The sequence below is a fragment of the Gymnoscopelus braueri genome (genome assembly GCF_963280865.1).
Source record: "Gymnoscopelus braueri genome assembly, chromosome: 21".
Lineage (NCBI taxonomy): Eukaryota > Metazoa > Chordata > Actinopteri > Myctophiformes > Myctophidae > Gymnoscopelus > Gymnoscopelus braueri.
The window spans coordinates 29,492,997-29,506,260 of record NC_137623.1 but is presented as its reverse complement, the minus strand read 5'-3'; the positions used below and the strand labels follow the sequence as shown (position 1 = coordinate 29,506,260).

The 13,264-nt window shown below is 43.1% G+C and overlaps 1 protein-coding gene across 3 annotated transcripts in view; it reads left to right on the top strand.

Annotated features, from left to right (window-relative positions):
• The window catches only part of pld1b (phospholipase D1b), a 62,674-nt gene that overhangs the window by 4,716 nt on the left and 44,694 nt on the right, over positions 1 to 13,264 (top strand). The window contains exon 1 of one of the 3 annotated variants that reach the window (XM_080418169.1): positions 7,562 to 7,724. The exons of the other annotated variants lie outside the window; for them this stretch is intronic. The gene's annotated coding sequence lies outside the window, so the exon portion shown is untranslated. Of the gene's footprint in view, positions 1 to 7,561; positions 7,725 to 13,264 lie in introns of those variants that run through there. 3 annotated transcript variants of the gene reach the window in all.

Here is a 13,264-nt window from a genome sequence, read left to right as displayed (position 1 = left end):
GACTGACTAAATCAGCCCTGGCTGTGGTACTGTATATACATTTCAGAGCCAATTCCTTGTCTTATTCCTCAGGTACTTACCGCACCGGATATATAAATGTGTAAATATGTAGATACATTTTAGTTTTTTATTGATTTCTCTCTCTCTCTCTCTCTCTCTCTCTCTCAAAAAAAAAACATTACTGTGATATAAGTCGGATCAGAATATAGAGCTAAACAAAAAAAAACTAAATGACAGCAATGTTTTATTTTCAGTGGTACATTGCATGATCTCCTTGACATATGGCTGTAACTTCTGGTTAGGTTAAAATATATAATTAGGGCAGCCAGAGCCTATACTGTACAGTATACAGTTAGCACTGGTCTGTAGTTAATTTCATTTCTGTTGAAATGCTGGTTGGGTGGTTTGTTGGGTTGGTTAGTGGTATTTTTGTTTTTCATTTCGCATCTGGCTCCGTTTCTGCTGTTTTTAGTCTTATTTTTTACTGAATGTTATCTCTTTATTGATTGATGCAGAGACTGAGAAATCTGAGAGGGAGACAGAGACTAGAGATGTACCCCCATACCATTTCTTTCCTTCCCGATACTGATTCCGATACCCTTAACTTGCGTATCGGTCGATAACGAGTACCGATCCAATATCCAAGTGCACTTCTAAGTATCGGCAGCTTTTCTGATACTGGGATCTGTATCGGAACAACTCTTAACAGAGACAATAAATAAGCTGAGAGAGAGACAGTGTAGGAAAGACAGGCAGTAGCCTATGGATGCTGAGAGGGAGACGGTGTGTATGGAGAGAAACAGTATGGTGCAGTATGGTGACGCAGTGGTTAGCACTGTTTCCTCACAACATGAATATCCTGGGTTTGAACCCCACCACCAAAAGACATGCATGCTTGCAGGTATCCATTGCCCTTTGACCAAAGTACTGGCACTACAACTGGGAGTTGGTCCATGAACTCTACAGTGTGGCTGCTCTGCACTGTAGCTGCTCTGCAGTGTGGCTGCTCTGCAGTGTGACTGCTCTGCACTGTAGCTGCTCTGCAGTGTGACTGCTCTGCACTGTAGCTGCTCTGCAGTGTGACTGCTCTGCACTGTAGCTGCTCTGCACTGTAGCTGCTCTGCAGTGTGACTGCTCTGCACTGTAGCTGCTCTGCAGTGTGACTGCTCTGCACTGTAGCTGCTCTGCACTGTAGCTGCTCTGCAGTGTGACTGCTCTGCACTGTAGCTGCTCTGCAGTGTGACTGCTCTGCACTGTAGCTGCTCTGCACTGTAGCTGCTCTGCAGTGTGACTGCTCTGCAGTGTGACTGCTCTGCACTGTAGCTGCTCTGCAATGTGACTGCTCTGCACTGTAGCTGCTCTGCAGTGTGGCTGCTCTGCACTGTAGCTGCTCTGCAGTGTGGCTGCTCTGCAGTGTGGCAGTGTGGCTGCTCTGCAGTGTGGCAGTGTGGCTGCTCTGCAGTGTGGCTGCTCTGCAGTGTGGCAGTGTGGCTGCTCTGCAGTGTGGCAGTGTGGCTGCTCTGCACTGTGGCAGCGTGGCTGCTCTGCAGTGTGGCAGTGTGGCTGCTCTGCAGTGTGGCAGCGTGGCAGTGTGGCTGCTCTGCACTGTGGCAGCGTGGCTGCTCATTCCCAAGTAGTTAGGATGCAAAAGTAATAAGATGCAAAGGACAACGTCCCCCAAGATGATGATACAGTACAAAATACATCAAAACCGAGATGGAGACAGTAGGGAAGCTGAGTGTGAGACAGTAGGAGAGACGGACAGTAGGAAATCTGAAAGCGAGAGACGGTGGATCAGAATCAGAACCAATTTATTGTCGCATGACATCACATGTTTACAGGTGTAAAGAAGTGGGTGAAATTCGTTTTTGTGCAAGCTCCAGAAAAAGAAAAGAAAAGAAAGTGTGGGGGAGACGGGCAGTAGGGAAGCTAAGAGGGAGACAGTGTAGGACAGGCAGACAGTAGGAAAGCTGAGTGGGAGTCGGTGTATGGAAGTTATAGAAGGAAAGGCTGCGGTGGAAACTGATCCTAGTGCCTTGCCATGTGCAGCTTTTAAAACTTCAGTAAACGTACATTTTGGTACTATTAATACATTGAAACGCACTGGTCCCTTATGCTGTTTTTTTGAGTATTTGAAGGGGGACTTTGAGGGGCTACTAAACTATAATTTTCTTGAGCAGCTGCAGGCAGCACTTTATTCCTTGCTAGTAATTTTCTTGCTTCACCATGTTGAACAAATGTGGAGAACACAGCTGTACATACGTCTAATATGGACGAGGTCTTTCAAAAGGCTATATTTAAACTATATATTTAAGGGTCATTACATTGATCATTTATACGCCCCGGGAAAACGATACCGATACAGTTTGTAATAACCAGTTTTCATTTTGGGCCTGAGAAATCCTGCTCTGCTTTTAAGAATGACAATAAGCAGAAGAGGCTCACACTCACACAATGACAAATCAAAAAATTAGGCACTTTAGGATGCACTTTTTTATTTATTTACATGTTGCAAAAGTGAAGAGTGTGGACTTTTCGGTCTTCAGACATTCATCAGCACCTGAGGATAGAAACGTCCAGTTTAAATATTTATTTTTTATTTTTTTATTTGTCAGTGTGCAGTGAGCCTCTTTGAGTTTTTTGTGGACTTCAATACTGGCTTCTCGCGCCTGGCTTTAGCTTTGGTAAGCCTTGACTTTAGAGCACAAACAAGTTATGGCCAACGAGTTATGGCCATTTGAAATGTTAGACACTGCTGTAACATTACTGTAGTGTATATGGTTGAAATGTCGTTTTTTTTGGTGTGACAATTGTCATGGCAGACCCCTGAACAGCATTTGTGCCATGTTTGTTGAGGATTGGAACAATGCTGTGCCCGTGGCCCCCGGGGGCCCTAACGTGGCCCCTGGGGGCCACATCATGTGGCCCCTGGTGTGACTATTGTCATGACCCCTGAACAGTGTTTGTGCCTAGTTTGGTGCAGATTGGAGCAATGCTGCGCCTGTGGCACCCAGGAGCCCCTGATGTGGGCCTGATTTGGTCCCTGGGGCCCCAGGTGTGACTATTGTCATGGCAGACTCTGAGTGTTTGTTCCAAGTTTGGTGCAGATTGGAGCAACGGTGTGCCTGTTGTGCCTATTTTATTTTCTCTTTTTAAATCTCTTCCCAATATGTTTTCCCAACAATTAGGTCATAATGACAATAATTAATATTCCATATTTCTATAATTGTGTGTCACTAATTGTTTTCCCAGAATACATTTATTTCCTTGTTTTTTTAGTCATGTATTGGTGCTGGATCTTTTACATTATTTGTCTCTTATCTCTATATATTGATGTGCACATGTAATTGGCCACTCCCTCTGGGTAATTTACCACACACGTTGAGAAACTAATTCCAAATACACCATCTTGTTTTGTTTATTATTTATCGTTAGATAAGTCGAAATGTTTGCCTTCATAAATCTTTTTGCATTGGGGCTGGAGTGGGACTATTTCATTTTTGATTGAGTATACGTGCCCAGAGCTGTGGGCCATGAGCTATTGCTTGTCATACAGTATTAACTAGCTGATGTATTTACTACACAGAATGCTCCGTTTCCCCAAGGCCAGTCAACCAATCAAACTGTAAGACATTAATGGGTGCCGCTAGAAATGTCAGGAGGTATTAGCCAAGTGGCTCACACCTCACAGGGCTGGACAACATATCGATATTATATTGACAGAGGTGGACGAAGTACTCGACCCCAGTACTTGAGTAAGAGTACAGATACTCCTGGTCAAATTTACTCCACTACAAGTAAAAGTAGCTCAGTCAAAATGTTACTCAAGTAAGAGAAAAAAAGTCATTGCTTTTAAATGTACATAAGTATTCAAAAGTACCTGCTTTTAAAAATACCTATAGTACAAGTAAAAGTGGAATTAAACAGACGCCAGAAACACGGCTAGTGTGAGAGCAGTGTCAATTGCATTTTAGGGAAGAAAAAAAAACAGCCAACCTAAAAGTACTCAGTACTTCACAACCTCCCTAGAAATGTACTTGAGTAAAAGTAGAATATTTGTCTTGGAAATGTACTCAAGTTAGAGTAATCTAAACAATTAAAAAAATCTAATATTCAAGTGAAGTACAGATCCTCAGAATCTGTACAGTACTCTCAAGTACATTTACTCCGTTACTGTCCACCATTGTATATTGATTATTGTTGTCCAGTGGTTCAAGATTTCAAGGAGTGTACATATGGAACCAAATGGACCCATACACTCTCAGAGTTACAGATCGGTAAGGGTCCATTTGTAACCACCTCAAGGAAAGTATTATTGCAATTTTTGAAAACTTTCAAAAAAGTGATATTATCCTCACAATATGATATGATCAGCACAATACCGATATCTAAGTATTTGGTCAAAAATATTGTGATTTTAGATTTTGTTCATATCGCCCAGCCCTAGCTCACAGTCTGTGAGACAAATGATGTCGATGGCCCTGAAAATGTGGCTCACATGGGGTTGTCTCACACGTTATATAATTATTAGGCTTTAGTCATTATGTCTGTGTTACAATGAGCTACAGTAGACAGTGAGTGCTCTCTTCAGAGGTTTTTCCATTGACCTTGACTTCTTGTATTACCACACCTCAGAGCTTTGAAGGGAAATGGAGTAGGGAGAGACGTGGATGTACACTGTCACTGAGACCACTCTGCAAAGACATAATGAGAAGACCTTTATAGTCCTTGATGGACCTTAATTAGCCCCAAGACCTTGATTATATTTTGAACACAGGGATTACACTGTGTGTACACAGAAGCAAAGTGTGTGTGTGTGTGTGTGTGTGTGTGTGTGTGTGTGTGTGCGTGTGTAAGAGAAATAAGGAGAAATACACACAGAGAGACCGAGAGAGAGATAACGTGAGCCGTGAGTGTATATTTATCTTTGCAGAAATAGGTTTTGGGTTTTCTAACCTCAGCCAAGTGACTTAATTTGCAATTCAATTGCTCAAAACAACGATAATGGTAAATGTTGCATACGACTCAGCTGGTTCATTGATATCTGCACGGGACCTTATAGTTGTCTGGTTGTAATTCAGAATCAGAATAAACTTTATTGTCACATCACAGGTTTACATGTGTGAAACAGTGGGTGAAATTGTAGTTTTTGTGCAAGTTCCATCGTTCCAGAGATCAATCAATAAGAAACAAACAAACAAATGATCTACATATTTACACATAGTACCTGAGGTAAGACATACAAGGTAAGGTGTGGTAAGCATAGATATATATAAAGGCTAGATGGCTCAAGGGGACGGCGCAAGCGTAGCTCAACCGCGGCCATCTTGAAACAGTCATTCATAACATTATGTCTATGGTGCATATACTTTGAAATAACCATAGCGTGCTCAATTTTCATCCGATTTTCAAACGGTACTGCATACTTATAATTATAATCATGTTTTTTTATTTTTTATTTTATTTTATAATTTTATAAATTTATTACATCTTTGGTGTTTACAAAACACCAAACCGTTTGAAAATCAGATGAAAATTGAGCACGCTATGGTTATTTTAAAGTATATGCACCATAGACATAATGTTATGAATGACTGTTTCAAGATGGCCGCCATGTGGCAACGTCGTACTCCATTGGCCAGCAGCGCGGGTGAGTCATCTAGCCTTTATATATATCTATGGTGGTAAGTACCTGGGTAATTTTGTCCCCCTCAACTGCCCCAACCGCAACTTCAGAATTCAGACTCCCCCTGGGGGCCCCCAGTGTGTGTGTGTGTGTGTGTGTGTGTGTGTGTGTGTGTGTGTGTGTGTGTGTGTGTGTGTGTGTGTGTGTGTGTGTGTGTGTGTGTGTGTGTGTGTGTGTGTGTGTGTGTGTGTGTGTGTGTGTGTGTGTGTGTGTGTGTGTGTGTGTGTGTGTGTGTGTGTGTGTGTGTGTGTGTGTGTGTACAATACACATGTTGTCTTACCTCTGGTATGTAGGTGGGAATTGGAGTGTGGGCTCCTCTTTGGAATGTCAACAATGACTCACATGACCTTTGTGTGTGCATTGGGCAGGGAGAGAGCGAACTTGATCGACTGCATGGCGATGATGTGTCAATACTCTCAGTCTGTCTTCATACAATACATTATCTTCATCATGTGTATGATATCGGCTGCTTTCACATACGCTATCTGTATACTGTATATATCTTTATCCCTGTCCTATTTAACCTGTTTTCTATATCTTCCCTTTGCTCTTACTGTATCCTCGATCCTCTATCCTCACGCAATACAAAAAAGTTAAAAACTTACTTTTTAATTCCAAAGACCCCCATAACTCTGAGAGTGTACAAATGGAACCAAATGGACCCGTAAGGGTACAGACCTGTAAGGGTCCATTTGGACCCCCCTTAAGGAACCCAGAGGGTCCCTGAGAATCACTGCTGTATGCTAACAGCCAAAGGCCAACATGGTCTTAAAGTGATACCACAATATGTAAAGAGCGAGATCAGTATTTCAGATTAGGGCTGCAATTATCTGTTATTATCCTAGCGATTATTGTATAGATTACTTTTTAATTAATTAATTGAATAATCAAGTGTGTTTTATGGGTAATTTCTTACTTATGTCAATGAATAAACATATTTACATTTTTGACTAAATTGATTAGTGTGATTAACCACTTTAACCCTGTTTTATACGTTGTCGTACAATAGTAGTGTCAGACAAAAACAGCTGAAACGGCTGATCTACCAACTCTCATTGTGAGCTTGTAGATCGGCTGTTTTGAAAATCGATTATTGTATTAAAATCTATTATAGAAATAATTGATTTGAATTAAATCGATTAGTTTGATTAACTGTTGCACCCCTATTTTAGATATCTCGCTATTATGTGTTCTCTTAATTCCATAAGTCAACCATGTTATACGTACAATACATGTCTTTTATTTACTGGAAAAAAGACTTCACAGTGATGCATACAAAATACAAATGATAACGTCAGATGAAAATAAATAATCACTGATTGACTCAACAATAGAAGACAATAATGTGATTATATTCTGGACGGGAAAGTTCTTCAGAAAGTTCTGTGTGTGACCGAGACAGACAGTGCTGGGAGAATCTCTTTTCCCGGTGTTTCGCCCAGGCGGACAGGGTTTTGAGGTTAGGTTTAGGCATAATTTCTGTGTGGTTAAGGTTAGGGTTAGGCATAGTTTTTGTGAGGTTAGGGTTAGGTTTAGGCATAGTTTTAGTGAAGTTAAATGTTAGGGTTTAGACGCAATCAAGGCGAAACACCAAAGAAAGAGGGAGTCCCAACAGGTGCCACTCGCAGGAAAGACTCTGTCCTAAAAGTCACCCCCCTGCCCCCCTCATTGGCTGTCGGCATGTTCATTGAAAGCCCCCCGGACCAATGATATCTCCCTCCTCCTCTGCTGTCTGCTCGAGTCCCCTCCTCCCCTGGCTGTGGATTGCACACGCACACTCTTCTCACACACTCACAACATACTCTCTAACATAGAAGACACAACGCATTCCTTACGGCAGACGGAGAGCCGGGGAGAACAAGTGAGGGAGGGGTGCACTGGGAATCAGAGAACGGGGGGAGTGTGAGAGAGTGTGCGGAGGAGGCGAGCAGCTCTGAGTGTCATTGTAAGTGACAGTGTGTTAGTTGTTCTGTGTTGTGAGAGGAGAAGAAGAGACCGCCAAGACAGGATGGGGCTCCCTCACCCCCTGTGGGTTCAGGTCAGTGGAAGCTGTGGTCAGAAAGTGTTATAGTGTGTGTGTATTTTTCACGTGAGGAATCTGTGAGTATGCATATGCATATGCATCTGCACATGGCTGCATTCAAGGTTTTCTTTCTGTGTGTGTGTGTAGTGGGTAACTTGTGTGGTTGATGGATTGTGTTGTGACTGAGAGATTGTTTTGTGTGTGTGTGTGCGTGCGCGCGCGTGTGTCTGTGTGTGCAAGGTGCTCCTGCTGCTGTTTGTATTTTCCAGTGTTTTTTGCTATAGTTTCCACTATGTGTGGATTACCACCAGGCAAGAGAGTAGACCACAGTTACATAAGTGGCCTGGTTCAACTGATGGAGTTAGGTTACTCACGACTCCACATGACTTGAAGACGGAAGAGAAACGGTGATGGAGACTGTTCTTTACCAAACAGAGAGAGACAAACATCCTCTGTGTGTGTGTGTCTGTGTGCACCTTGCCACCTGGCTGGCGAGGTGGTCCGTGGGGTGTGTGTGTGTGTGTGTGTGTGTGTGTGTGTGTGTGTTTGGGGGGGGGGGGGGTAATTGTACCCAATTAGGGTGAGTGCCTAGTCGCTGGCACACAGGCTCAGCTCACTTAGCGACACCACCTCCAGGGAGACGACAGGGCACACTGCAGGGGGCTGTCCGAGGGCATTTTGGGGGGATGTGGTGCGGGAGGCTGCTGGGGCTCATGGGCCATGGAGTGTGTGAGTCAGGGCCAAATGTCCCCACAAGTATGCAGAGTATACAAAGTAACACTTTGCTGCGCAGCATGTTGTGAGCTGTTGATCTGCTATTTCGACAATTTCTTTGGCAGTTTTCAATGCTGAAATTTCAATTTCAATGCTGAAAGTCCTAAAATGTTGATGTCACACAACTGTAGTAATACTAACGTGTGTGTGTGTGTGTGTGTGTGTGTGTGTGTGTGTGTGTGTGTGTGTGTGTGTGTGTGTGTGTGTGTGTGTGTGTGTGTGTGTGTGTGTGTGTGTGTGTGTGTGTGTGTGTGTGTGTGTGTGTGTGTGTGTGTGTGTGTGGGGTGTTAGAAAGAACATGAGGAATGACGATCACTTTATCGGCCAAGTGAGTTTGTACTTACGAGGATTTATTTGACCTCGACCTTATTGAAGGCCAGTTTTCTGCCCTTGCTTTCTTTCTCCCTCCCTCTTTCTCTCTTAAGTCTCTCTTAAGTCATGTGTCTCTCCATCTACGCTATCTACTATCACTCTGCAGTGTCTTAATGGGTTTCTGTCTCTCCCTCTTTCTAATAGCGGGTGTTGTGTACTTCAGCGTGTCTATTTTTTGGTTGAAAATCTTTTATTTCTGGTGACCGGCACTGTCGTACTACGAACTATATGAGTTCTTAACCACTTGAACGTCAGCATCCCTATTCTGGGGGGAACATTGGCCAAAAATAGCAGATCTACAAGCTTGTAGATCAACTATATTTGGTGAAGAGATTTGGTGTAGATGGAAAAAAGCAGTCCGAGAACAGTTGTAACTCAAGTTCTGTTTCACTAAAGACTAGAGGGTTTAAGCAGGGGTAATAAACAACATCATGTCTGACTGAATTAGGAGATATTGTAGCTTAAAGGGATGGTTCACCCAAAAAGTACTTATTTTCTATCGATTAGTCTATCGATTAGTCACCCCATGGAGACTTGAATTCATAGATGTTTTTGTCGTATTCCTAAGCCAATAATTTGATGACCGGCAGCGGTTCCGGTAGGAGAGGAGACACAAAGAGTCTCGTTTGTCTCTCCTACCGGAACCGCTGGTCATCAAAATATGCATTAGGAATGCGATAAAAAACAAATAAATATCCATGAATTCAAGTCTCCATGGGGTGACTAATCGATAGAATTCTTTTTTTTTTGGGTGAACTATCCCTTTAACCCAGTGTTTACTGTTTAGACTTTTATTATAGAGGAACGCAAATTAGCAATAAGCACCAATGTATTCTCTCCCAGCATGCTTTGCTCCCCCACATCCAGCTGTGCGTTTTATCCTTTACAGCTGCTGACTGTTCAGAGCTTACCTCTCTCTCTCTTCCTCTTCTTTCTTTATTTTGTTTTTCAAGGGATTTTCTTTCTTTCTGTCTGTGGGTGTATGTATGTATGTATGTATCACCTCCCTCCCTGCTGCACCGGTTCCACCAGCACCATTGTTAAAAGGCTGCCAGTGTGTGGGTGAATATCTCACAGAGAAACACTCCTTCTACACCTGGAACACACACACACACACACACACACACACACACACACACACACACACACACACACACACACACACACACACACACACACACACACACACACACACACACACACACACACACACACACACACACACACTGGCAGAGTCACGTTACTCGATAACCCAGACACCCACACAGTCAGCCACGTATACACTCATCATGCCAAGTACACACACACACACACACACACACACACACACACACACACACACACACACACACAGTTAAGGTTCATCCATGTAGGGCTGCTACAGACGCATACATGTTTGCACTTATACAGTACATACTTGTCTTGCACATGCATGCAAACATACAGCACGTGCACATAGTATACACAGGGGAACATCTGCTTTTAAAAAACTAACTATTGAGAGACAAGGAGACCTCTGACCTTTAACATTGACTGTTTTCAAGTTTGCATAACGTCGCTGTTGGGTGAAAACCTTGTATGTCCAAAACCATTACTTTAAAAAATATATATATATATATTTTACCCATTTAGACCCGTTTAACCTATATGTCTTTTTACCTTTCAATCTGGGACAGCATCTGTGTCATTCTTTTCAGACAACTGTTTTAAAATTGGTCTAAAAATGGTGGAAATAGCCGATCTACAAGCTTACAACCTTGTGAGCTTGTAGATCTGCTATTTTTACTACTTTAGTGCGACACTCTTGTATGATGAAGTAGGGCATTCATGTACGAAAAAACTGTGAAATATGGAGATACATGGTGTCTGCCCTATACAGCAACGATAAGCTAAGTAGCTAACTCCCCCATAACTGTTGTGTGTGTGTGTGTGTGTGTACTGTGAGAGAGAGTTTGTGTGATCGTGAGTGTATGTGTGAGTGAGTGAGTGTGTGTGTGTGTTTGTTCTGTTTTCCCGAGCATGTTTGCACAATTGCTGCAGTACAGGTCAGTGAGGCGGCAGCTATTGGCATCAAGTAGGAATGTGATTTCCATACAAAGAGAGAGAGACATCGTAAAGACAGAGTAGGGAGAGAGAGAGCGAAAGAAAGAAAGGGAGAGAGGCAGATTGAGAGAGATTGTAATGGTAGGAGGGAGGCAGAGAGAGAGAGACAGATAATAGAAACAGAGTGGATAAAGGGAGAGAGAGATCTTGGCAACAGAGAGGGCTGTATATGGGAGCTTTTTGCAGAGTTATGAGGTCCTGGTATTGTCTTGCCTGGAGGCAAACAAAGTCATTTATTCTTGAAACCCGTACTTTCTTCGACCTTTTTTCTGTTTGGACCACGGCCCATGTAGGCCTTTAGTCTAAGCAGCATTTTATTTGTCAAGTGTAAGGTATTGAACCCGCAACAGTAAACGCATAACTGATGGAGAATGGGTGACATCTGATCTGTATATTGTATATTAGACAGCAAGCGGCCTACTGGCAATGAGTCCAGCAGTTTACGAGATTAGCTCCAGAAACACAGACTGAGCCTCCTGGAGAGCCACTCTGTAAACATATCAATGCACACCCTACACTGCACAACAAACTTCTGCAGTTAGTAATTAGACACCTGTAGCTACTAAATGAAGGAATAAGAACCATGGAAGACATTTCTAATGTACCGTAACGTTACTTTTGGCAATGATATAGAGACTATGCCAATTTAGCCATGGTATAAGTGGGATAATGTGAGCAAGTCAGTTATGAGAAAATAACTGCACTTCAGGGGGGGTGACAGCTCTTCGCTTTATGACGGGCTGTACAGTATCATCCCCCCTACCATGCATGTGAGATGTGAGTCCCAAAAAGTTGGATGCAGGCACATGGCTTGCAACTATTCAAATGCAGATATATTATGAAGTTAAGAAGAAGTTAAGACTTAAGAGGGTTTAGCAGAGCTAGAATAACAGTGAAGTGGAGCAGGCAGAGAGAGTGAGTACTGAGCCGTCGGCTGTTAAGCTGGCTGGCAAGAAGACTCTGAGCGAGACAGACGGGCAAGGCAGGCAGGCGGGGATTGAGGCAGACAGGCTAGGCAGGCTGGCAACTGGCAAGACAAGGAGTGAGGCAGCTAGACAAGGCAGGCTGGAAAAGCGATGAGCTAGGCAGACGGGCCAAGACAAAAAAAAATCCTGGGAATTAACCTGAGGCATACAGTGTCAACACATGAACTGACGGAGAGCTTGAACTTGGGCGTAACATTAGTACCACGTTGGCCAACTGAACGAGCTGACAAAGACTGGAGACGGTAAAGTGCAGGAGCTTGATGCAGACATTGGTGCACAATTTCCCTGGCAGCAGGAGGGAAACGTACCACCTTGCCCACTGCCAGACAGTCAGACACAGCCAGAATGAGAAAACAAACGGGGGAACCAACAAGAAACATCTCTTTTAAAGTCATATCTCTCGGCCCTACCGTGGATGACTGTAAGGATACATAGCTGTTGATGGGAGACATTGGGTTCAAACTTGTGGCCTTTCGGTTATGTGATATTCATTATTAGTGGAAGGAGTTGTAAATAGAAAGAGCTGAAGGATGTGATTGTTGTTGGGTAGAAGAAGTGGTAGCAGACTCATGATTTCACGTCCTGTGTAGCTGAGCTCATTTGGGCTCAATCCCCTATCAGTCAGTGTGTGGCCAAAGGCAACAGTCCCCAAAATCCATGTTACAGAGTTTTCAGTGCCTGTTGTAGAGTCGCGTAGCATTAGTACCGCTAGTTTGAGCAACTTGGCCACGCCCCCAGTCATTCGCATCACTTCCCAGATTCAAGTAACTCCCACAACCTTAACCTACCAGTTGCTCAATGGCGTGCCGCATTAATCATTAAACTCCCAGTCTGTAGACCTAGGGTTTGAATTGATTTCCCACGATCCAACCATACTTCTTGCGGACAATTTATTTTCTCTGATAAAACGCTACTTTTACTGAGGTTATGGTTAGGAATAAGGTTAGCTTTAGGCATAATTTTACTGAGGTTAGGAATAAGGTTAACTTTAGGCATAATTTTACTGGGGTTAAGGTTAGGAAGAAGGTTAGCTTTAGGCATACTTTTACTAAGGTTAAGATTAGGAATAAGGTTAGGTTGAGGCATAGTTGCAAAAACGCTATGAAGAAGTTCAACAAGGCAGACTGTCAATCAAGGCGACTACTGGCCAATCACAGGGTCTTGCTCAAACTAGCGGTACTAATACCACTCGCCAACCATTCGGCTTCATGATGTGTGACCTGTATTGAAAGACATAAGACAACCTAATCCCACTGTCTTTTTATGAATGAAAGAGAGAGGGTTTTAAGTTTGCTGTTTGTGTTTTGTTGATTGTGTCCT